The 9209-nt window shown below is 36.7% G+C and overlaps 1 long non-coding RNA gene across 3 annotated transcripts; it reads left to right on the plus strand.

Moving 5' to 3' along the window:
• The first annotated feature begins 871 nt into the window (after nt 1–871).
• LOC148044417 (uncharacterized) lies at nt 872–8813 on the plus strand. 3 transcript variants are annotated; one of them, XR_015697515.1, is made up of 3 exons: nt 872–2281; nt 2975–3091; nt 4910–8813. It is a non-coding gene; the product is annotated as an uncharacterized LOC148044417 (long non-coding RNA). The 3 variants fall into 3 exon arrangements; XR_015697514.1 differs by having other exon boundaries at nt 2975–8813; XR_015697516.1 differs by having other exon boundaries at nt 872–2252; nt 2975–8813.
• Nucleotides 8814–9209: the final 396 nt, after the last annotated feature.

Here is a 9209-nt window from a genome sequence, read left to right on the forward strand (position 1 = left end):
TTTCCAAATATTTAAGCATTTCCTCCTTCTGTTGTATTAAATATTACAATTTAGTGACAAGTTTTAGAGGGAGTCTAGGAATTGCATAGGGCTTTGAGAACTCTATATGGTCCTCGAGCAACTAGTTATAGAACTATTAAAGGGGTTGATTTTGGTATTTCCCAAGTGTAAGTAATGGACAAATATACTCCCTGGAATTTATTCTACTCTTTGCAAAATGCTGTCCATTCTTTTTTTTTTTACTGATTTTCTTTCCACTTCCTTTCCCTTTTTAGGCTCTTTGAAAGGTTTTGTGAATGTACATGACATCTTCAGTGATCACTCCACCATAACTGGTAGTATAGTCTTTATTATCATTGTACAAAATAAATACAACAAAATTGATGGTGTATATTAGACAATTTACATTGATAAAGAACCCCTGATTACAGTAAGTAACTTCCCCTCTTTTCTGTCTGCTAATTTTAGTTAAATATTAATGCTGTGTTTTCAGATACTAAACATTTGAGGAGCTAACACCTTTTAAAAAGAAAGAAAGTGCTTTGGGGAATTGCAGGCCACGGTGAAATCTGTATAGGAACGTGCCTGTTTTTCCTCTCAATACTTTGTGGAGTCTTATTGATGTGCCTCTATGTGGGGTCTGTCCCAAAGAATTTAGTGGTTTGAGCTAAAGAGATCAGATTACAATCAGATGCTTGTTCGCATCCCTTCTGTGAGTAAATTAACTTAAGGTTGAGAAAAATTAAAATGCAACAATAGTCTGAATTTTTCTATGTGGCATATTTTTTCTTTAATTTTCAGTCCCGGAATCCTTCTGAAACCAATTTGAAGTCATAGCATTCATTTCTGTTAGCTTTAAAACATTGGAAACACTATGAACAGTTGTATCTTCAACCAACCAGTAAGGGTTAAAAACTAATAAAGGAGAATATTTGTATGGATGGTTTTTCTGTAGATTTGTGTTTCTAGTTTCCCATTGTGGTCTCTGCTGATCAGGATGTCCATGAAGGGTAGCGAGTTGTGAAGAAAACAACAACTCACTACCCTTCCTGGACATCATGATCAGCACAGACTACAATGGAAAACTAGAAACACAAGTCTACAGAAAAATCACCCATACTAGCCAGGCACTCCACCATCAAAGCAACAACCAACCTCCCACAAAAGAAGATATGTAAGCATTTAAATAAGCCCAACACACTAGAGCAACCTGGAACAGCAGAAAAAGGAAATAGAGCATTTATATAGCATCTATACAACATATTCCAACGGAATGGATATCCACGCAACTTTATCAAATAGTTCCTGACCACTCAACCTCATACAGCACAACCAACACAAATGCTAAAAAGAATTATACTGCCATACATCAAGTATATCTCAGAAACCACCAATAGACCTACAACTGCATGGAATCACCATAGCACTCAAGCCAATTAAAGCCCTTCAAAGCATCGTAAGCAGACTAAAAGATTGAACAATCCAGAAGAAAAAACAGGAGTCATCTACAACATACAATATAAGGACTGCAACAACCACTTTGTAGGACAAACAGGCAAAAGGCTGGCAGAACGCATCTACAAACATCAACTAGTAGTCAGAAAACATGATGAAAATTCTTTAATTTCACAACATATAGACAGATTTAATCATGGTTTCAATTGGGAAAATGTGACCATCCTAGACCAAGCCAAGTCCAAAAATGCCAGGGAATTTCTAGAAGCCTGGCACTCTGACAAATCAGACATTAATAGACACATAGACATTAACAACATCTATAGACTATGCAAAAGGGACAATCATCCAGCCCCAAAAAGAACAAAAAGATCCAAGCACCTCTCCACCAGCAATCAGCATCCACATCAGAATAGATTAACTGCAAGGTTAACATCAGATCAATAATCAAATAAACAATACTACAATCAAGAAATTCAAAGAGCCAACAGCCCAACCAAAGAATCTCTAAGACCCCTCCACCAACACTGACTAGGCAAGCCACTAAAATATATAAACAACAAACTGCAGTTCTTACTAGCACTGAGGATGTTACTTAGTTTGGGTAAGGAAACATCTGTAACAGTGGTGAAATCTAAAAAAAATTCCTACCAGTTCTGTGGGTGTGGCTTGGGGGGGTCATGTGACTGAGGAACCAAAAGACAGAAACTCACTTTAACAATGTCCTGCTGCCACACGGGGTTGGACTAGATGACCTCCAGGTCCCATCCAGACCTGGATTGCTGTGCTCTTTCCAGGTAACCTGTGAAGCTGCGTCTAGTGCCAGGTTTGTGGTCCTTCCCCCCCTCTCCTTTTTCCCTCCCTCCCTCCCTTCCTTCCTTTCTTTCGCAGCATCCCCACCCCCTTTTTTGGCCTAGCAGGGCTCAGGGAAGCCTCCTGGGAGCAAAAACAGTCCCCAAATGCTAAAAAAAAAAAAAAAAAGTTTCAAAAAAGTTCCTACCATTGCTTGTCGGAACTTTTTTTACTTTGTTAAGCATTTTTTTACTACCAGTTCGGGTGAATGGTAGCATTTTTTACTACCAGTTCGGGCAAACAGGCCTGAACTGGTAGTATTTCACCCCTGGTCTGTAAAAAAACAGGCAAGCTCAGGAGACCAACAACCCCTCATAATTCAAATGATATCTTGCTCCCAAACTGCCACAGCTCCAACTTATTCCTTGGCATTCAGTTCACATAAAATGTAAAACAAATATATGTCCCCATCCTACACTAGCTATATGGATTGAGTACATATTTCTGGCCATTTGTCAAAATATAACAGTGTTTCTCAATCTTGACAACTTGAAGATTTTAGGACCAATTCCAAGAATTCCCTAGCTAGCATGATGGAAGAGGCAAGAATTTTGCCAATGCCATTTGTATAAACTGGGAAAATAAACCAGACCATTTTACAGGTATTTTGAAACTGAGTTAAAGGATTAAGTATGTGTGCTAATTGCTCTCTCTATTCATCCCATAGAATGGTTATGTTGCAGCAGAGGATGAGCAAAGATTTGCTATCATCACAGAGCTGGGAGGCATGAGGTAGAGCCCTCAGAGGTTCTGCAACTTTGAAGATAATTTGTGACCTATTTGGGTGAGATGTGCGGTAAAATTTAAATATTAAATACCATATATTTTCAGAGTATAAGACGTACCTTTTCCCTCAAAAAAGAAGCTGAAAATCTGGGTGCGTCTTATACACTGAATACAGCATTTTGTGCCTCTCAAAACCCTGCCCCCTTCACCAAAATGGCCATGCATATCTTTTAGAAGGCTTTCAGAGAACTCCTGGGGGCTGGGGAGGGCAGAAATGAGTGAAAAAAGGTCTGTTTCCTGCTCAGTTTTGCCCCCTCCCAGCCCCCAGGAGTACTCTAGAAAAGCCTCCTAAAGGTTATGTATACCCTTTTTTGACCAAAAATGGGCCCGTTTTTGCAAACAATGGGCCATTTTTTGCTTTGGGGGGGGCACCCCCCAGGAGCACTCTCTGCAAAACCCCTAAAGGCTATTCATGCCCTTTTTGAGGGGGAAAGGGCCTGTTTTCATGAAAAAAGGAAGATTTGCAGAGTGCAAAAACTTTTTAAAAAAATTTCCCTCTTCAAAATCTTGGTGTGTCTTATACTCTGAAAAATACGGTAATGTCTGACTGTTCTCTAGTCACAAGATACCAAAGCCAAATGAATAACTGATTGGTTCAAAGCAGTGGGTAAACGCAGTGGTGGGATTCAAATTCTTTTACTACTGGTTCTGTGGGCATGGCTTGGTGGTCATGTGAGTGGGTGGGCGTGGCTAATTCAATGTCACTCCCACCCAGTCACATGACCACCAGCCCCCAACCAGGTTCTGTGGTTCCCTGTGTTTCCTGTGGGAAATGGGTCATGTGACTGGAAATTTCTCCTTAGTCCAACTCACAATAAAATAGCAAGCAGAACAAGAACCACCCACAGCTCCTTACATTCTATGGTAGGACTGTCAAAACTCCTAACCTGTGGGCTGAATGTGTCATGCGCTGGCCACGCCCACACCCGGCTTAGCGAAGGGGGGAAGTCCTGATATGTCATGTGATGCCACCGTGAGAACATGAGTTTGACACCTCTGTTCTATGGGAATCTGAAACAGATTTCATTGTTAAAAAAAAATCAAAATCAAGCAAGAGAAGAGAAAAATTGGCAAATGTGCACATTGCAGAAAGCTCTCACTAGTTTGAAAGAAAAGATCTTAAGAACCCAGTGCTTCTCTAGCAACTCTATTCTCTCCCTACAACTTAGTTGTGCCTCTTGGAAATTCAACAAAATTTCTTAAACTGGTCTTTAACTAGTTGTAGTTACTCTCTTTCTTGGGACTAGATAACACTGAGTTTACTGGGTCATATTTCTAAACAAATGCTTGTTTTTTATCTTTTACAATTATTTTATCAGTTCATATTATTTTAAAGCAATTGAGAAACAAAGTACGTTTATCCGTGTTTTACTGTCATTTTTAACAAAGTTCATAAGCATGTTAGTACTTTTAAAATAACAAGGCAGCATTTATTTAAAATAAACAAACCCAAATTTCCATTTAGGAGTTGTGTGGTTGCTGTTTTTTTTTTTCCTTGTACATGGCAGTGTTTGTAGAATCCTATTTGGAACTCCTTGTCATCAAGGTTTTCTTTGGGACTGTATAATTATAATTTCATAATTCCTATGACGTAGTATTCCTTACAATATATGTTGTTGTTCATAGTTTATTGTGCAATTTATGGGTTCCTGCTCTCCAAAGCATACCCTTTTAATGTATAGGATAGGGTTAGGATTAGGATTAGTGTTTTAAATGTGACATTTACTGCTAAAAAGGTTATTATACCTTTATCAACTTATGTACAAATGTTCTCCTCTTTCTTGTCTTGAATTTCTTTCTTCTTATGCTTCAAAAGAACATTATTTCTCCAACCAGGAGGGCTCTGTGCACTATTATATGAAGCACCATATTCTGCTTGAAGCATATTCTGTTTCAAAGATGGGCATTTAAAACCATGGTAAACAATATATTTTGGCAGCTGTGTAAATTAAAAATAAATAAATTCACTACTCTGTTATGTCAACAAGTCACCTGACTAAATTTTCATAGAACTTTAGCAGGTATCTAGGGGTCACAAAGAGCTCAACAACCCAATTTTGCTTAAATATGAAGAACAAGGAAGAGCCTTTATGTTTCCCATTAACTGTAAATAGATATGTAGGTCAAGGCTGTGTGAGTCCTACTAATGCAATATTAAATTTAGCACAAGTTGATACCAGGCCACTTTTAATATGACCCAAAATTCAGTTAACAAAAAGGTAATGTGTGTGCAATTAAGCCTGGTAAATGAGAAGTTGCATTTGGGTTTAGATGCTGCTGATCTTCTTGTGTACAAAATGGAGAAAAGGAAGATTCTGTCAGAGGAAAACAGTACAAATTTAGCACTGTGACTTGTTAGTCATACATTTAATTGTATGTTTTTATCATTTCCTATAAAATTTCATTACTATGCACATAAAATCACTGCCTACTTCCATTAGAGTTGAACCCATTACTGCATTTTTCATGAAAATGTCATTTCAATAACCAAAATTGGCTAATGCTGTGGGATTCATTAACTGTACTAATCGAGACCAAATGTACTCGGACAACAGACATATATTTCTTCCCCTATATGGCAAAATATGTTGTATTTATAGTAAGCATGATATATTGGTGTAGTTATATATTTAAATTAGTACGTACAGATTTTATGTAAACCTTTTGGGTCTTTTTGTTTGTGTGGTGATGCATTTCTGTTTTAGAGGAGACAATCTCACATGCATTTCTCTATCTTTGTCTATATAACCTTAACCCTCTCATCTTTCTCTCTACTCTCCACCTATTCATCTTTTTGGTTATCATATTGATGTATTCTGTTATGTTCTTTTTCATTGTTTATCTTGTTCTATTGTTTTACTTCTGTTTACACTCTTTTTGTTGTTTCCATTTTATTGTTATAAGGTGCTAGAGTAGCCCCACAGCAAGATAGTTGGCAAATAAATTTAACAAATAATAATAATCTGTGCAGACAAAATTCATATGTTTGCATCTATAGCTACTGAACATTCAATGCCCTTGGAACTCTTTTTCTGTTTACTTGGGAAATGAAATCACATATGTGTTTTAGTATGATGATACCATGCCCACAGGTATGACAAAAACATATTCAGCAATGACCACTACATTTGTTCCACAGGAATAGATTCCAGTAACTAGAATATTTATAAATATGCCTAGTGAAACCATTTCTCATTGGTTTAATTCATTCATTTGCCATTTATGTTTTAAATAACATAGATGGCCACCTTATAACCACCTCTAGACAACACCCAATCAAAATATACTTTACAAAACCATTACAAGTAGAAATGTAAATAATTATATGTTATACTTCGGGGCACACAAAGGTACTTTTTTCCCTACATGTTTTTTTTTTAATGCTATCTGGTCAGTTCCCCATCCTAGACGACCTTGACATGCGTACTACTTGATTTCCTTGTACGTGACATCCATGTAAAGATAATGGAGAAGGGTCTTTATTTGTCCCTATCTCTATTTGAAATACAATTTCACCATTAGAAGATGGAATATAAATATTTCATGTATATAAAATAAATCAGTTCCATTTCTGGGTTGCCAAAACTGTTACAGGGACCATGAGATTTTTGTCTGTCGTATTGCACAATTGTGCAGCCTTTGAAGCATCTGCATTTTTAAAGTGAGTTTGAATTGTGTTCTCTTTATTAAATCATCTTTCCAAAAGAAGTTATTGATGTGTTTTTAAATTTCCAAGTTTAACTGTGATGCAATAGTAGCTGCAATTAACATCCCCTCCTCTAATAATTATTTCTCCATTCATATTCAGTTCTTGGTGGTTATAGTCAACAAAGTCAATCAACATAGGATTGCTGAATGTATGCTGACAGACATTGCTTATTTTTTATTTCTGTATTAGTTTGGAAAATAAAATGATTGGCTAGTGTCTGGGTTTGCATCGTCCAACACTGCTGCTTCAACAGCTGTTTTAGTAGTAAGAGAAGCGGAAGGGCAGATCTGAAATTCAAGATTGAACACATGTTTTGGAGTATCTATTTTTCAGGCAATTGCCACTGGTTGAAAATGAAACCATACATACAATTTATATTGTGGACAGGTTTTTCTGGAGATGAATTGCAATGATTGCTGAGATATTTTTACATACATAAAAATATTAAAAGCAAATGTCAAAGTACAAAATTACTACAAGGAATAAAAATATGCTAAAACTATAAAAGAGTTCAATTAATATTATATAATGATTCTGTTGCTTTCTGATTTTTTTTGTTTATTAGTTTGTGTGCCACCCATATTGTCTATTTTATAAACTTAGTGTATATGATTTGTGTATGTGTCTGTGTGTGTCTGTGTCTGTGTCTAAGTTTATAAAAATCAAGGAGCAACAGAATGTCAGAGCATTTTATTTTTGCCTAATATGATCACACAAGAGATCAAATAAAGTAGCCAAAGAAGACCATGCTGCAATAAAGTGCCCTTCTAAATTATCCACCTTTAATTAAAGCAATGGGTTATTTCTAGAATTTCTGTCTTGTGGTGGAATTATTCAATAGAATTCCAGGCCTGCCTTGGGATTTCATCTTCCCTATGGCCTCCAGTGCCATCGCCTATGTCATTTGAGTTAGTTCTTCAGCCTTCTGAAGCAGATTTGCAGGGGGCGAATAGGGCAGCAGGAAGGAGAGGGAAATACTAATTATGTTTGTTTTCTAGTTTTACCTGCAAGATTTATAGATAGGATCACAAGTCATTTACAAAGAGAAAATTATATTTTATCTTAAAATTATCTATCTCATTTTCAAGAGGCAATTCAAGATCATACCGAGTGTGTACTATTCCTCATTGTTGTGATTTACGGATGTTATTTAAACATCCCCTCATACATACGTGCTAGTAGTTCCCGACTCTAGGGGGAAGTGCTTATCTCAGTTTCAAAGCTGAAGAGCCAGCGCTGTCCGAAGACATCTCCGTGGTCATGTGGCCGACATGACTAAATACCGAAGGCACACATAATGCTGTTACCGTCCCACCAAAGGCGGTTCCTATTTTTTCTACTTGCATTTTTGCATGCTTTCAAATTGCTACGTTGGCAAAAGCTGGGACAAGTAATGGGAGTTCACTTTGTCACGCAACGCTAGGGATTCGAACCATCGACCTGCCGACCTTTCTGATCGACAAGCTCAGCCTCTTAGCCATTGAGTCAACACGTCCCTTTTGATACTTCCTTTACAACTATGTATATATTATATATATACTTGTCATGGTTGCACACAGACTTTGTGCCAGTGCTTTAAACTGAGCTTGATTTCACTACAGTTTACTCCTAACTACTTATGTAGAAGTAGTTACAAGGAAATATTCATAGGATTATAATGTGAATCCTGACATTGATGTCATCAGTTCCAATGTTTTTGCATCATGCTGACACAAATTTCTTGTTTCATCTTCTCTTTTTGTGCTGATAAAGTGTTACTGACTTTGTGTCATTGGTAATGCCATAGATTATGTAATTTTTTTTTCCAGTGGATCACCCACTCATTCAATAACAATGCAGACCATTCTCAATTAACAATTTAGGTTGTGGTAATATACCCCTGGGGAATTTGGTACTTTGATATTTTAAACAGTTAAGGCCTTGTGTATGCTTTTTCTTACCTTTGGTAAGTCTTTGGTTTATAGTAGTATATAAATATGAGAAATAAATAAAACAAAGTCAAGTCTGTAAATATTTTTATGAAAATGTTGCATCATGTCCTTCCTTGTAGTATTTAGAAGGGAGGGATTCCAGGAAACAATAATATGCTTTCCTAAAGGACTTATGTAGAAAATTCTGGAGCTGTGAAAAACTTTCCACCTTTAACCTATCATTTTACGTCACTTGTGAGGCTTCATTTGACACAACACAGTGGCTTGATTGCAATTTACTTTTACAATGTAAAAAAATTGAAGAAGAAAAATAACAGCTCCCAAAAGAAACCAGCATGGCTGCATAAAGAACTCTCTGACAAATTGAAAGACAAAAAAGATAAGTATAAAAAGTGGAAAGAGAGGGATATAACTAAGACAGAATATCAGCAAATAGCCCGAGCCTGTAAAGATGAAGTAAGAAAAGCTAAGGCTCA

This window comes from Thamnophis sirtalis, unplaced genomic scaffold (genome assembly GCF_051295495.1).
Source record: "Thamnophis sirtalis isolate CommonGarterSnake01/CBP01778 unplaced genomic scaffold, rThaSir2_p1.2 scaffold_8, whole genome shotgun sequence".
Lineage (NCBI taxonomy): Eukaryota > Metazoa > Chordata > Lepidosauria > Squamata > Natricidae > Thamnophis > Thamnophis sirtalis.